Source organism: Natrix helvetica (genome assembly GCF_964273705.1).
Source record: "Natrix helvetica genome assembly, chromosome: 2".
NCBI lineage: Eukaryota > Metazoa > Chordata > Lepidosauria > Squamata > Natricidae > Natrix > Natrix helvetica.
Window position 1 is genome coordinate 284,285,099 of NC_138552.1, and position 7,951 is coordinate 284,293,049.

Consider the following 7,951-nt stretch of genomic DNA (forward strand, 5'->3'; position numbering starts at 1 on the left):
TTTAGGGAAGAGATTGGACAGCCATTTGTCCAGAATGGCATAAGATTTCCTGCTTGAGCAAAGGGTTGGACTAGAAGACCTCCAGGGTCCCTTCCAACTCTGTTATTCTGCATTTTGTAGTCATTGGGTGGTGTTTTCTTGTGCCGCAGCACCCTTAGCTCCTAAGTGGCCTTGTAAGCTGGTGGTAAATCAACACTCCTATTGACAGACAAGGGTCTCGTTTCCTAGGCTTCAATCATTTCTCTGCATGGTCTTGTTGCAGAAAATCAAGAGATAGGACTATGAGATCAAGATAAGCTTTATTTTGGCCAAAAGGTCCAGACAGAGATAACAATTTCTAACATCTGGACAAAAACCTATAGAAAAGACAGTTTCTTATATATCTTTCAAAGAGCAACGTACACGGAAATGGTTAACTTCACTTCTTATTGGTTACCTTGAGGAAAGAAGCCTTATAAGTAGATAGGGTCTTACTTCTTTTGTCTTGGGTCATAGGTACTGACAAGGTGTCTCTGTACGAACTTTAGCTGAACCTTCTGGTTTTGTGAGAACTATTGAACTCTGCGGTTAGGCACTCACTTCCTGTTCTTTTCCAAGCTGCCACTCTGCCCATGTGGCCTTTTAATATAAAAGGAAAGGGTCCCCGAGAGGCTGTCCAGCCTGACCCACTAAGTTCACCCTTAATGTCCAAATCTCACTTTACGTCCTACTTTAGTCTTTCTGAAAATAAAATAAACAATAACGAAAGAGCAAGGTCTTGCTGAAAATAAAGCCCTTCCCAAGTTTGTAAGAAGAATTCTTTTATATAAAGGCTGGCTTAGCATATGGGTTTTCAACCGAGACACTGAACTTCATTCTTCTGTTTGCTGGAGCTGAAGAAAAGGAGAAAAAAAAGAGATTTTTTTTTTTAAAAAATTGATGATAGAGAGAGATTGCAGAAGGTCTTGATGGAAAAGATACTGCAATCATGCTTGAAAAGGAATGACAAACCTTTTTTTCTCTGTGGAACCAAGACACTTACTTTCTGTCGTCGACACTGCAGGAAAATAACTAAGTATAACTATCTATAGGTAGCAATGTATATGTCCCTCTAGCTCAGGGTGTCAAAGTCAAGGCCTACGGGCAGGGCCGGATTTTCCTATAGGCTAACTGGGCTTCAGCCTAGGGCCTCAAGATCAAGAGGGGCCTACATTCAAATTGTTAGCAAAATTAAAATTATATTCAAGTGGCCTTCCCCAATGTGGAATCAATCTTACGGCTGTTTCTTAGTTTAATAGTCACTAATTGTACTGGAGAAAGGTCATTTTCAAGACTTAAAAATATCAAAAATAAATTAAGAAGCACAATGACCCAGACGAGGTTGTCTTCATTGAGTATTTTGTGCATCGAAAATGAGACCTTCAGAGAAATAGATTTTGATGAACTTATAGAAGAATTCTGTGTGAAAAAGTTTAGAAAGAAATTCTTCTAATCTACTATTTCATTTTAAATGTATACTTGGATTGAATCAGTTCTTAAATAAAATAACTATCAACATAACATTTAATATGATATACAATTTGATATTTTCTTTTTTGTGATCTGGATTTTGTTTGAATAAAGTTCCATTTTTGGTTTAGTTTAAGACTTAAAATTCATAATAATTTATACTTAAACTTTAAATGCGAATTATTATGAAATAAATTTATCTGAATTGAATTTGGTTTAATCTTCAATGTATTGAATATATTTTATTTAATTTGATAGAAAATACGATAATTTTTATTGCGTATTTTATTTTCGTAGTCAAAGATTTTCATTATTTGAATTTTGTTTCTTTGTAAATGTTGTGTGTTATGTTTGATTAGTTATTGTTACAAGTACTATATATGGTGCTGAGAATAAATGTCCAAATAAGTGTTCTCGACTTTTTTTTATTTATTATCCGTGCCACATTTTTATAAAGGTTAGTACCAATTACAACATGTTTCATTTAATATATTGATATATATCACAGTAATGATGTATTTTATTATCTCTCATGTAATTTACAAACTTAAAAATGGGAGGTGAAAGGGCCCCATAAGTGGAATAGCCTAGGGCAGGGGTGTCCAAACTTGGGAACTTTAAGACTTGTGGTCTTCAACTCCCAGAATTCCCCAGCCAGCCATGCTGGCTGGGGAATTCTGGGAGTTGAAGTCCACAAGTCTTAAAGTTCTCAAGTTTGGACACCCCTGGCCTAGGGCCTCTTTTCATCTAAATCCGGTCCTACCTACGGGCCACATCTGTCCCACGAGGTGCTTAGATCTGGCCCCTTGTGGCCTCCCTGGAAACAGCAAAGGAGGCCCACAATGTCTCTGCCACATGCAGCCATCCCGAACTCCGTTTTCAACAGTAACGGCCTCCTGCAGCCAGCAAAAATGGAACTTGGGAGAGAGCTTGGCACACGCCCCATCCCCCTGAGCTCCATTTTAACTGATAGAGGGCTGCAGGAGGCTGTCGCAGCAGAAAATGGATGTCGAGCTGACCACGCTCCCCCTGGCAGTCCCTAGGTCAAACCCAACCCTGATGCGACCCTCAACAAAATCGAGTATGACAACCCTGCCCTAGCTAGATCAAGTGACCAATTTGGAGCTTCTATACCTGATATGAAGTAGGACTGGTTGCAAGAACGTTTGGTCATCTTTCAGAAGCTGATTTATTTCTGGTTTATTTCTATCCTTTATTCTTTGTTATTTTTACAAATACAAACTCAAGGTAAAGGTATCCAATATATTTCCCTCCTTCCATTTTCTCCATAACAACAACCCTGTTGAGACCTTCCGACAAGTAAAGTCAATGGGGAAACCGGATTCACTTAGCAGCTGTATTGCTAATTTAGCAACTGCGGTGTTTCACTTAATAACTGTGCCAAAAAAAAAAAAGGTCATACAATGGGGAAAAACTCATTTAACAATGGTTTTCCTTTTTTAAAATTGATTTTTTAAATGAATTATATTTCTTAAAAGGTAAAGTTTCCCCTTGCACCCATGTGCTAGTCATTCCCAACTCTAGGGGGCGGTGCTCATCTCCGTTTCAAGGCCAAAGATGTCTCCGTGGTCATGTGGCCAGCATGACTCAATGCCGAAGGTGCATGGAACGCTGTTACCTTCCCACCAAAGTTCCTATTTTTCAATTTGAATTTTTTACGTGCTTTCCAACTGCTAGGTTGGCAGAAACTGGGACCAGTAATGGGAGCTCATTCCATTACATGGTGCTAGGGATTCAAACCGCTGAACTGCTGACCTTTCTGATTGACAAGCTCAGCGTCTTAGCCACTGAGCCACTGCGTCCCTACATTTCTTAGTGCTTATTAAACATCGTGCTGTCTGGGTATTTGATTTGCTTAACAATACTGATTATATATTCCAGGGGTGTCCAAATTTGGGAACTTTAAGACTTGTGGACTTCAACTCCCAGAATTCCCCAGCCAGTCTGGCTGGGGAATTCTGGGAGTTGAAGTCCACAAGTCTTAAAGTTCCCAAGTTTGGACACCCCTGATATATTCCATCTCCGCCCTTTTTTTCCAACCACTAGTAAAATAAATTCCATGCTTGATAGTATTCTGGGTCTTCTTTCTGCTTAATTTTCAATGTCAATCTATCCATTTCTGCACAGCCTAGTCTCTTTTTAATTATCTCTTCATCTCGCGGTTACAATTGTCTTTTTTAACAATGGACATTTTGGGCTCAATTGTGGTCATGTGTTGAGGACTATTTGTGTTCCTTTTATTAGGGATGTTGTTGTTGTTATTTGGGAAGTCATGTCTGACCCATCGCAACCCCATGGACAACCTTCCTCCAGGCCTTCCTGTCCTCTACCACCACCACCCCGGAGTCCATTCAAGCTCACGCCGACTGCATTCGGTGACTCCATCCAGCCACCTCATTCTCTGTCGCCCCCTTCTTCTTTTGCCCTCCATCTTTCCCAGCATTCTTCAATCTTTATTTTTTATTTCAGGTAGTCCTCCAGATGAGCAATGCAGCTAATGACTGGACAATCATATTGAAGAAGAGATGATAGGGGAGGGGGGGGGGAAGGATTCCACAATTGTTTCTAAGAGTTTGAGAGCTCTCCACAAGAGGGCAGCAGATAACAAGGCTTGGAAAGCTGCGGTTTCTTATGCAAAGCTGATCTGGTTATACAGTTGAACTATCCCACCCAATCACCACTTCCATAATAACATAATAACCTTCCAGCAAAGATAATAGTGGATCATAGGGTCACAAAATGGAATGGACTGTTTTGTACTTTTGCACTATTTTTTTTTTTTTGCATGAACTAGTAGATGATGGAAAACATTTCCAGACTCCACATCTTCTCTCTCTCTCTCCCTCCCTCCACTTCCCTCCCTCCCTCTCCCCCCCCCTCTCTCCTTACCTACCACCCTACCTGCCCAGGGATGGTATTCATTTACTTTCCTTACCGGTTTGCAAATGCGAGTGCTTGTCCATCAGTGCATGCACTTTGCTCATGCGTGCAGCTTGCACGCGTGCACATGGCTTGAAAACGTGCCTAAATAGAATGGCAATTTTCAATACCGCTTGGGGTGAACCGATCTGAACTGGCTAAATACAACCTCTGTACCAGCTCTATTCATTCAGGAATTAACATTGTGGAAAGAATCTTATTTTAACAACAGTAATAATAATAATAATAATAATAGGAGATGCTTGAATCAAATTGAGTCAGTTTCTTTATTTCAAATTAACTTTATTTCTTTCACTGTCTCAGCTCTCCTTTAACCATTAGCACCAATCCAGGGTTCACTGAGACTGGGAACTATGATTCCCATACATTGTGATAATAGATTGCTCAATCGCACTTCTGCTAAGCTATCAACTCACAATAGCAAAGCCAAGTAACAAAACCAAGTGCTTGAGCAAAAGCAATTAACCAAAGAACCTGTTCAGTCACAATCCCCACAACCACAAATCCTGTAGACGCCATCTACACAATAAAAGGTAAGCCTACAGATACCAGGACAATGAAGGACAACTAAGAATGACCTTTTCACAGAGTCACACATTAGAACCAACACACACACACACGTCTCCATCCTCTAAGCTCCCACCATTCCCCTTATAAAACAAATTCCCTGTACCCCATTTATCTCTGTAGCCTACCCTCAAGAGCAAATCTCTTTGCTTTTCAGAATAAATGGATAGCATCTCCTTTTCATCAGCAAGATGCCTTGCATCTTATTTGCGATAATTTCTCGCCTCAGAAAAGGGACTCGGAAAATTCTTTTAACCACATCATTCTTCTTTAGGATAATATTTCCTTTTGCATCAAAGCCTCCGTATTTGCTGGTTCGAGATTTCTCATGGGTATTCTTCCTTCCTCTGCTAGCTTCTGTCTAAAAGAAAACAAGCAAAACACTGTGGGAATAAGCAAACATAATTGCTTAAACTCACTAGAAACAAAGGCACGACAAAGAAGCAACAAGCATGCATCGGGATGTCTGTGTCTGGCACAGGAAACCAGGAACAGGAGTTGAGTTTGTAGAGTTTATTCAGTTCCCTATTACCCAAGCAGGAGAACCTACACTATTTCTGACAGATAGCAGTCCAATCTCTTCTTAAAAGCCTCCAGTGATGAAGCTTGCACAACTTCCGAAGGCAAGCTGTTCCATTGGTTGATTGTTCTCCCTGTCAGGAAATTTCTCCATATTTCCAGGTTGAATCTCTCCTTGTTCAGTTTCCATCCATTATTCCTTGTCTGGCCTTCAGGTACTTTGGAAAATAGTGTGACCCCCATCCTCTCTGTGGGAGCCCCTCAAATATTGGAAGACTGCTATCATGTCTCCCCTGGTCCTTCTCTTCACTAGACTAGCCATGCCCAGTTCCTGCAACCGTTCTTCATATGTTTTAGCCTCCAGTCCTCTCATCATCTTCGATTGACAACAGTAACAGAGTTGGAAAGGACTTTGGAGGTCATCTAGCCCTACCACCTGCTCACGCAATAGACCAATACTAGGGATTCGAACTGCCAAACTGCTAACCTTTCTGATCGACAAGCTCCATGTCTTAGCCACTAAGCCACCCAGTCAACGGTTCCAAACTGATGTGTTTAACCCTACTTTTGGGCTCAGCATGCTTATCCCCTACAATCTTCAAGAAATAGCAATAGCACTTAGATTTATATACTGTTTCACTGTGTTTTACAGCTCTCTCTAAGCAGTTTACAGAATTAGCATATTGCCCTCAACAATCTGGGTCCTCATTTTACCAAGCACGGAAGAATGGAAGGCTGAACCATTGAGAATCGGACTGCCAAACTGTTGGCAGCCAGCAGTCAGCAGAATTGGCCTGCAATACTGCATTCTAACCACTGTGCCACCACGGCTCTTATCTGCAAGCAAGAATTTGTGGGAGCACAAAATAGGCAAGGTAATAGAAAACAAAGAAGTTGAAGTGCTCTGGGACTTTAGAATTTACACAGATGGGTGCCTGCCACACAACACTTCAGACTTCACAACAGTCAATTGGAAGGTTTTAAAAGTTGTGATTGTGACTGTGACAGTTCCTGGAGACAGCAGATGAAACAAGGAAGAATTGGAGAAGATAACAAATTTAAAAAACCTAAAAATAGAAATAGAACGAGGGTGGTGAAAGAAAACAAAGGTGGTACCAATAGTAAATAGGCACCTTAGTTCAAGCTGAAAACATCTGGAGCCCCACTTGAACATCTCGGCATTGACAAAATCACCACCAGTCAGTTGCAAAAAGCAGCTTTACTTGGAACAGTTTGCATCCTGTGATGGTACATTTAACACCAACAAACAACATCTGTCTATCCCAGATTCTTAGGAAGGACTTGATAGATGGACAAAAATGCCAAATCCAGTCTAAACATCTGGCTGACTATATGACTAACAGTAATAATTATAATGACCTTGCTCTAAGCTGTTAAATTTAGTGTGATTTGTTGTCTCATATGATGTAATTTCTCTATAAACAGCATCCCACTAGTAATTTTTTTTCAAAAATGGAGACCACCTTCTAATTTTTCCATATTTGATTCTAGAAATTGAATCTCCAGTTTTCTGAATCCCATGACTAATCCAGGCCTTAATCAAATAAGACGTCTCTAAGAGCAAATCAAGTCATTTACAGACTAGAAAAATCTTATCATTGAATGCACAAATCTAATTCTTAAAGGTGGGGCATGATGGCTCACTGATTAAGAATGCTCAGTTTGTCAGTGGAAAACTTACAGCATGGGTTCAAGACCTGAGTGTTGCATGATGGGATGAGCTTCTGTTAGCTGCCTCAGCTTCTGCCCACCTAGCAGTTTGGAAGCATGCAAATGCAAGTAGATAAATAGGTACCATTTCAGTGGGAAGGTGGTAGCATTCTGTGCCCTTAGGCATATAGTCATGCTGGCCACATGACTATGGAAGCATCTTTGGACAACGCTGCCGCACTCAGCTGGGAAATAGAATAGAATAGAATTCCTTATTGGGCAAGTGTGATTGGACACACAAAGAAATTTTCTTTTGTGCATATACTCTCAGTGTACATAAAGAAAAATAAAATAGAATACATTCATCAAGAATCATAAGATACAACACTTAGCGATAGTCATAGGTTACTAATAAGCAATCAAGCCATACTAGGAAACAAATAAAACAATATAAATTTTAAAGATACAAGCAACATGGTTATAGTCATAAGTGGGTAGAGATAGGTACTAGGAAGGAAGAGAAGAAGAATAGTAATACAGTCTTAGTAGGTAATATGACAGTGCTGTGGAAATTAGTTGTTTAGCAGAGTGATGGCATTCGGGAAAAACTGTCCTTGTGTCTAGTTGTTCTGGTGTGCAGTGTCCCATAGCGTCGTTTTGAGGGTAGGAATTGAAATAAATTATGTCCAGGATGTGAGGGGTCTGTAGATATTTTCACAGCCCTTTTTTTGACTCGGGCAGTATA